We start from the raw sequence: 9,920 nt of genomic DNA on the forward strand, positions 1-9,920 counted from the left end.
ACATATTGTTTAATTCTAATGCATATTTAAAAAAAACACGTGGAATATAGTGAATTATAAAAAGAAAGTGACTTTTTATTACTTACCCGATTGGTTTAAATTTAATCTGATACTTTTACAAACAAGTAACGCAACTTTACTTTTAGTTGGTAGGTACAATAATTATTGTATTTTGTTGGTAAGTAAAGCCAATGCAAGAAATAATTTATACTTATAAAAAATGATTATTAACGTGGTCACCCACAGATTATTTTTTTATTCAAAGCTAGCGGATCGCCGAGAACAAGGCAAAGGTGCCGACAGTATCGAATCACCCAGTGCTGTCGAAGACGTCTTACTTGTTTTTATGATAAATTGTTTTTAATTGTGTGCAATTTGGCGGAAAAATGTAATATATACAGTTGCTTACCATTCGGTTATCAAATGAGCTGGGTTTTGTTTACTCTTCTGCCGACATCCTACAGTTTTATTTTTTATCTTGCCCATCTCGCGTAAGGCTATCTGATATTATAAAAGTCACACAGTACAACAGTGTTTAAATCTAATATGTAATTGCACCGGTTTAATTAAAAACTATAAAGAAATTAACATTTTAATGATTTACAGATTTTCTTATGTTATATCAACTTAATAGCAATTTTAATGAGACAAGATACATATTACGATATATCCAAAATACACATCATCAGATAATATGTGAAATATTTTGATAAGCAAAAAAATAAGAACAATACAAAAATAACATAACATAATCAGCTAGTCTTTTCATAATTATTTTAGATGAATGTTGTATGCCGTTTGACGCTTGAAAGTACGTAATTATTCCATCTGTACAGTAAGCTATTTTTAACTTTAAATTTGTAACTCTTTTAAACGTACAATTAGATTGATATTATTTTGACAGCCCTGTATTCCTTCGGCCGGCATCAGGTTACGTCGCATACATGTTATGTTTGAAGGTAATAATAATAATAATAATGATTATTCATTCGACCGAGAATTGTAATTAATAATTATTGCGTTTCTTAAAATAAATCCACGATGGTTAGAGGTTTTTGAGGTTAGACTGAATTAAAATGACGTCCTTTCAACGCTGAGATTACTCTCTGAATGAACTATGAATGACCTTGTGCTGTTCAGCTCACTCTTAAGCGTTGGACTATCACGCCGTTTTCAATTTGTGTGTGAGTCAGGGTATGGACCTAATAGGTTGAGCAAGTGGCTGACATCCATTTCTCGTAAAAAACTAAATCTGTTAATACAAAACTCTACTCTGTGGAGGCCCATATATGATCCTATTAGGATCGGACATGGTCGAAAAAAAAATATATATTACTAGCGTCTGTACCCAACTTGTCTGCTTGGATATTTTCCTTTATGTATTTTTATTATTCCATATTACTTTACGAAAAATAAAATATTGAATGTATAGTTTCTACATAGTTCTCTTTTTCAGAGTGTGGCTTTATAGACTCTGATTGTGCGTTTGTTTGGTTAGGTTACATTCTTTTCTTTAACAGCCCACGTGCGCCACGTAGGTCAAAATGGAGGCTTTATGGTATTTTCAGAGCATAATCCTGGACATTCCTTAAACGTTGTAGATAATCTATTTATAGAATTTTGAAGCCTATTATCCTTTATATATTATATATTATAGGACAAAAATTTAATAATAAAAAAAAACATCTTGAGTAGTGGAGCAGTACATATTTTCGGTGCTCCGGGTAAAATCTCATTGCTCCAGTGCTCCGTGCTCCTGCTCCGAGCTCCGCTCCAACGCTCTGTTTTCAACATTTGATGACTGCATAAAGTATTTTTATTACATAAAATAGTATTCTTTTAAGCCTCTCGATCTAATGATTTAGAATAAAGTCATATTTCAGTACATCCATGTGCAGTGGTGTTAAGATATTTTAGATTTATTAATTTTTAAACGCATTTATAATACCTTCATGTTTTTTTTTCTCAAACTAAACAAACAACACCCAAACATGTTAAATAATACTAACATAATATTATCGTGACTGTATGTAAAGCATTTAAATATTTTGTTTACTAGAATTGAAATCTTATTATTGTTCTCAACATTCTCGAAACCTAACCTAACCTACTATTATTTGATGTAATTTAATTTGATTTATTATGCTTTTATATATAATATAATTATTATACTTATTCTCTGTGATTGATCCTGTTGATTGACGTAAAAAAATTGACAATGTGCCCTTCTGCCGACTACCGATATGTGACCGCAGTCCCAAAATGATTTGATACCCCTGTATAAATTGCATACCTTCCACACCTGTCATTTTAGCATAACTATGATACTAATCAAATAGATAGATTACCTAATACAAAATATTAATTATTTCTTTTAATAGTATAAGTAATTTGTTATGTACCTGCTCACGTAATAAAATGTGACATATGATGACGATCATATTCGCGGAATCCCCTCAAACACTGATTTTAATTAATTACAAATTTAGACAGTTAACATGATCTACTTTCATGATAATACAATTGATAATAAACTCATTATCAGGTTCAAAGTAACGGTAGTGGACAGTATTTTACACTTACAGTAATCCCCTCTGTTACTCGACGATTACGTAAAACAGAATATTCGCGTAAAAGGTAGTGTATTTGCTAAAATGTGGAATTTGTACAGCAGTTTATCTAGGTCAGACTGGCAGAAGTATTATTATCAGGTATAAATAGCATAATATACATATTCATATCGCAAACCCTTGTCTGCGATGTGATAGAGTTCATTAAAAGCCTCAAATGGAGATGGGCCGGTCACATTGCTAGAAGAAGAGACAATCGTTGGACAAATTGAGTCATCCAGTGGTATCCAAGAGGTACAAAACGTCCGCAAGGTAGACCTAGAGGCCGCTGGATCGATGAAATGATAAAGTTCTGCGGAAGTACGTGGCAACGCAACGCACAGGACTGAGAGAAGTGGAAGCACCTTGAAGAGGCCTTCATCCAGCAGTGGATAGATTCAGGCTGATGATGATGATGATACATATTCATGGAAAATTATAGTATATAGCAGTGGCGAAGGGTGACTTTTGTAAAGAGGTAGGCTGTGGAGATCTGAGAAAAAGAGCACATATTATTTATTATTGACTTAATTTAATAAAACACATTTTTAATACTTATTCCACTTTTAATAAATACATCTGTGGGTCTATTCTATGCTTATCGACCGCTAAAGTGATAAAGTGAAAAATATTATCAAACTTAGGGTAGGTTTGTATCAAAATATTAGCACTTATTGTAACAATTACACGAAGCCGGTTTTTATTGTTGCAATAAGTGCTATATTTTAACAGCACCTATCTTGCTGCTGTTAAAATATCGCACTTATTGCAACAATAAAAACCGGCTTCGTGTAATTGTTACAATAAGTGCTAATATTTTGATACAAACATACCCTAAGTTTGATACTATTTATCAATTTAGTGTTCGATAAGTATAGAATAGACCCACTGGACTGGTTTTGTCCGCCTCAGAGGGACATTTTCAACTGAATAATCTTTGTAAAACAGGTATTTATCAAAACGAATTCAAAAGGCCTTTTGGCAGTTTGGACAGCCAACTTATTGTAACAAAAATACCTCAATACATAAATATGATAAACTACCCTCGATATCCGCGGATAGCCGCCGATAGCAGCCGTGTGTATAGAATAGATGCGCCGAAATAAAATTATAAAATAAATAATATTTTATATACATATATAATTTGAAAACACCTCAAATATACACCCACAAGAAAAATTCGCGCCAATGTGCTTTAATGACTGAGCAAAGTGTGTCCTATCTAATTACGACAAAATTAAATAGTAGTTATTACAGATTTAAGTACTTTACGAATTGCGTTATTTTTGGCAATTGGCTATTCGTCGGCTTAATTCTAACATATCGTAAGTCATCATTCTTCAGATTTCATGTTTTGGTGATTTAGATTTACAAGTATCATAACGCATCTTTTTAATTCATTTAATATCCAAATATGCAAGTGGAAGGGAGATAGAATCATGTAAACTAACATAATGTATCTCAGTAGTATCGGATAATACATATATAATATATATCTATGGTAGTGTCTCGACAGCTAGTCGAACATCACGGGAATGGGACGACTGGCCTCCGGACAATTGGACGCCGCACTGTTGTAGACACGTATACAGAACGTAGACGAGGTATTTTAATCATTTTCAATCTACTACTTAGTAGTTTGAATTCATTTTACTCTTAACATAATGTATTATTTAATGCGGATTGAGAATTACCATGCCTAAGGCTTTATATAAAATAAAAAAACTCTTTTTTCGTTGGAACTTAAACATATGCACGATTAAATCATTGTTTACGTCTGCATATTTACCTTTTCAACAACTATTAAATCATAATATAATGATTTAAATATAAATAATAATATTGAATATTTTTTTTTAAGTACCTAACGTCTATTTATTTTCGAATTCCGTGGCGTCCGGTTATCCGGTGCCAAATCGTCCTAGACCCAACATCACGTATGTCATAAGTTTGCAATTTGATTATCTCTTTTATTTCGAATACTATTGACTCGATAATAACACGTAAGTCAGTTCTAATAACATGTAAGTCCTGTAGATACATCATATTTTTTTTTAAATATTAAATATTTTGTTTAAAGTATAATATAGAAAGATTGTCCTACAACACAAAAAGTATATGCATTTGATTCCGTAAGTTGAAATAATTAGTTTTAACTGCCTCCTGAACACTTAGGTTAAACCGACTTACGATATGTTAAAATTAAGCCGACGTATTGTGTTTTTAAATTAAGGTATCAATAATAATTACATCTGGTGGCGTCGAAGGTAGGAGATCGCGAGGGCGTGCGCCTTCCAAGAACGCGACTGAACCAACAAGATCCGAGCAGGATCAGATGAAAAGAAATTGTTGGCAACGCTCCTTAATCCACTGATCACCATCACCATTAGCCTAATTACTAATCGGCGGTGGAATACCTCCAAATTTTAGTTACGTACTTGCACTTGCTAATAATTTAATAAACCATTTTTTTATATACAAATAATTCACAAGATTTGAGAATATATCATTCTTTCTATATAATAATTGGTTTCCACCGTGTCTCCTTCTTTACTCGACGTTTTGGGCTCGTTGCAGAGGCCATTATCAAGAGATGATATGTTTTATGACGAAAATGTAGCGTAGGTATGTGAATGTAAACGTTGCTCTAAGAGTGTCAAAAGGAATCCGATTAGCTAAGAGCAAACGTTGCTCAGAGTAATCTGTCAATCTTTACGACCAGGGATACCGGCTCGAATATTAGATTTTGCTGATAGAGCCGGAAGCCATGACGTTTTTAACCGTAATCCATCATCCCTATTAATATTTTCAGGGTTTCTATGGATTTCAATGGCCTCCTTTAAAAATCGTGCGAAATATCCTTTATTCCGACCCAATATCTTGGTTTCAAAGTCAAATTTGTGTCCTGTATCCATCGAGTGCTCGGCAATTGCCGACATCGTGTAATGTTTAAAATTATTTTCACATACCTACGCTATATTTTCATCATAAAACATATCATCTCTTGATAATGGCCTCTGCAACGAACCCGAAACGTCGAGTAAAGAAGGAAGAAGGAGACACGGTAGAAACCCAAGAATATAATACGATAAAACAACACAATTGTTCAAAAACCTGAAATGGAAATTGTTTAAAAAAAAATGATTTAAATTTTAATTATTGATTTAAGTGTTGTACCATTAGTCGTTTATTGAGACCTGAGTTTCGCCTCGTGGCATCTTCAGGCGCTATGCACATTCACCAAAGTGTCGCCCTTAACGGCCCACATGCTCAGCGTACGTCAAAATGGAGCATTTATGCTGTTTTCAAAGCATGATCCTGGACATTCTTTAAACGTTGTAGATAATCTATTTACATAATTTTGAAGCCTTTTTATCGTTTATATTTATTTTAAACATTTGGTGACTGCATAAAGTATTTTTAGTATTCTTTTAAACCTCTCGCTCTAATGTTTTAAAATATAGTCATATTTCAGTACGTCCATCTGAAGTGGTGTTAGGATTTTTTATATTTATTAATTTTTAATCGCATTTATAAAACCATTAGTAAAATTTATGTCGAAATTATTATAGTGAAATATTTACAATAAAACATTATATTGATAATCTCTGTGATCCCAAATTTGACAAGAATTAGGCATTTTATTATTCAAAAAATGGGCAAGATTTACACATTTAAAGATAATTTTAAAGATACTGATTATAAGCTCTACCTTTGACCATTCAAATGTGATAAACATTCTACGATTAATGTTTGCTTTGTAATAATTATTGACCTAAGAATAATTTATTATATTTTAAAATATTCTGTACTCTTATCTGATTTATAATTTAATATGGCTACCTATCTTAAACAGACAAATATGCTTAAATTCTTAAACTGACATACATACCACTACTGAGAATTATAGCGTTTTCACGGAACATACTCTCAAACAGCGGTGGCTTTAGATACCTTGAGGTCTGTGGCACTGACAGGTCTGGACGCACCATTGTAAAAATTGCGATATACCACCATTACAATACAACAATATGTCAGATGTTTTATGCTAATGAATCGACCGCGTTGTATTCTCCATTAAAAACCGCCACTGGCCTATAATGTAATATTTATATTCGTTCCTTTATTCACCGCCCTTTATAATGTGTCGCCCATAAGCAATGAATGACCTGCCTACCCCCACTACCCTAAATTACGTAGTGGCATGGTGAGTGTTTAAGGGAAAGCATGAATTAAGTTCAGTAGATGTTTGAAATAAATATTAATATTCATTTTTCAATAATCTTTTATTTTTATTGGTTAATCCAATTAGGATATAATAATGTCTAAAGTTTTTATAAAGCTTTCAGTTACATCTATTTGTTTACAGATTTCGATAGTAATAATGATATTATTATCCAAACTCCATTTAAAGTCAAAAATAATCAACAATAAGACGGAAACAAACTAAGTACTGCGAATCATTTAGGTACTTAACTATTTCTTCTATAAAGAAGACATAAAATTTAAAATTGTGTAGAATTGTTGCAAACTCAAATAATGTCAAAATATTCGAAACTCATGATAAAAAAAGGAAATTAATATAATTTTTACCAGAAATATGTGGTAAGGAGTATAGGAGGGCCTCACGTTGTTAGGAAAGTCGCACACCGTTTAATTTGGGAGGAACATCAAACCGAGTGAACATCGTGTCAGCTCAGGTTCTGATTCTCGCATTCCTGAAAGACTTCCCAGTTGTGTGGATCTAACGTTTGAATACGCATTGCAATTTAGACCTTCGGGAACAGTAAAGTTGATGGCAATGGTCCTATTACTGAATTCATGTTTATTCTCTGAACCATGGTTGTTTATACCCATTGATATAAACAAACAACACTGTGATCAGGCATGGTAATTTGTTGGATCTTGTCCAAATTGTGAATAAAACGAATCCAAATGTTTACCTATTGGATAATTTCGATTTGGGGTTTGACAAGATAGAGCTGACTAATTAGAAGATCTAGTTTGATAGTTTTGCGGCAATACAGTAAATTATTTAGATACCGTTCACCAATGCACTCGTACTTTTATGGGTTACGAAGTTAAAGTCCCTCCACCAAACCCGCCCCGTACCACCCTCGGTCTTAATCGAGAGTATCACGGGACCCATCAATTGGTAGGTGTTGCTCACTCATTAAATAAAACCTGCGATAAAATCGTAAAATCGGGTGACTGCGATGTTTGTGGTAATGGTTGTGCATACGGCCGAGGGTCGCTTTTTAGTAATGCGGGTGATGAATTAGATGTCTGTTCATCAACGAAGTTTCCGTTAGAATCATATATTTTTACTTTATATGCGTTGGGTGTTTGTAGTGCATTCGACAAAATCTGTGATAATTCATCTGAAAAAGATTGATAATTATATTCCAGTTCAGGGAGTGCATCAGCATATGGCAGTTCGCCAATTACATTTCCATAATTATCGTATATTACCAATACTTTGGATGTCTGAGATATTTGTGGAAACGGTTGCTCATTACTTGGTGATAATAAAGGTGGTGAATTAGATATCTGTTCATCAAATGTGTTACCATTAGACCCAAATGTTCTTACTCTATAAGAGTTGCGTGATTTTAATGGGTTCGACGAAACCTCCGAGAAATTATCTAAATATGGAGATGAATTATATTTCACTCTAGACCATGAATTAGGTGTCACTTCATTAATCAAATTGCCATATGAGTCATATATTAATACTTTGGACGACTTCGATATTTGCGGAGACCGTTGTTTATATTGTTGAGGTTTTCTTGGTAATGAAAGATATTTCCGTTCACCAATTAATTCTCCATTGGAGTCATACAGTTTTACTTTATATGAATGAATTCCTGGTGGTGAATAATTATATGGCCTTGAAATCTTCCTTGGCTGTTCACTGGAGGGGTTGACGTCTGTCCCAACGAAACTCTGTACGGATTGATCCAATGCAGTATTCTTTTCCGGGCATTCAGTTTTCTCAGCATAATCACAAACCTGAAATGATTTTTTTTTTTTAAATATCGTCATCTGTCAGTGTTGCCAATGTTTCTAAATTGTGAAATGTGCACACTTACCTCTACGTACCATGAAAATCCGAAGTAGTAAATATTTTTGACAAATGTAATTTTAGGATATTATCAACAACTGGTTAATTATAATAAATATTAGTACGCATTTAATGATTAGTTTTATTAAATGAAGTCTATTTTCTCGGTTTACAACGAGAAATTTTCTATCCAAACCAAGGCCTGAATAAAAACGAACCATAAGTGCGAGTGAGGAAGCATTCAACACGCTTATATATCCGCAATATGCGTTATGTTAGACAGGGGTAGTCAATCTGTTTTAATAATTTCATCAGACTTCATGCTTATATGCATGCAAAATATAAATAAAAAGATAGATTTAACTACAGTAAGTTGTTTTATAAAGATTTATTCTACCAAACTTAGCGAAAGTCAAGTATTTGGGAAGTAATAATTTTTATATCCTTTAACTTGCTGTAACTTGCTTTATAAATTTTATGAAGTAAAATTCCTTCCCTACTTTATAAATCAACATTACTGTGGAACCGGCGGGCGGTTAAAATTTTTTACTACTAACAAAGATACAAAAGTGGGCGGTAGGTATAAAAAGGATGACTACCCCTGGGTTAGAGTAAGGTATAATTTCCACGGCTGAGGTAAATATTGATTTGAATGACTACATTCATTTAAACTTAAACATCGCTGAAATTTATTGTTTTTGTGTTAAATATAAAGTTAGTGGTTTAGTTAATTTAGAAGAAAATATGGTTAACTATTATGCATTTAAATTTGGTAGCCGTACTGAGAAGCAACATGATGGTAGGTATAACGTTTCATAGTTAAGTTAATAATAATAAAATTGAGATTTTACTGTGCGTTATACGCAAAAAACACGGCATCATTTCGCCGAACAATAGTCACTATATTTATACTATTACTCTGAGATCCAAACTCTTCCAATGAATAATAAATTTTTAATACTTATTGCAGAAAGATAAATCACGCATAATTGAACGCATGAACAATAATTGATCGCCTAGGAAAATCCTCGATAACTATTAAATAAAGTATAAATGGTTTACGATGGGCGCTTCATAATTCAAGAATAAAAAAAGAAAATTTCACCGGTGAAACACGTTTGATAATAATTGACTGTAAGAATTATGGCAAAATATTAATGAGACTCAAGTATTAATTTTCTTAATTTGTAAATCGATCCAAGCGAGTAATTAATTACCCATGCGATCAATAATTTAACAGCATTAAT

Source organism: Rhyacophila brunnea, unplaced genomic scaffold (assembly GCF_057557595.1).
Source record: "Rhyacophila brunnea isolate RB1 unplaced genomic scaffold, BYU_Rbru_1.0 scaffold_15, whole genome shotgun sequence".
Classification (NCBI taxonomy): domain Eukaryota; kingdom Metazoa; phylum Arthropoda; class Insecta; order Trichoptera; family Rhyacophilidae; genus Rhyacophila; species Rhyacophila brunnea.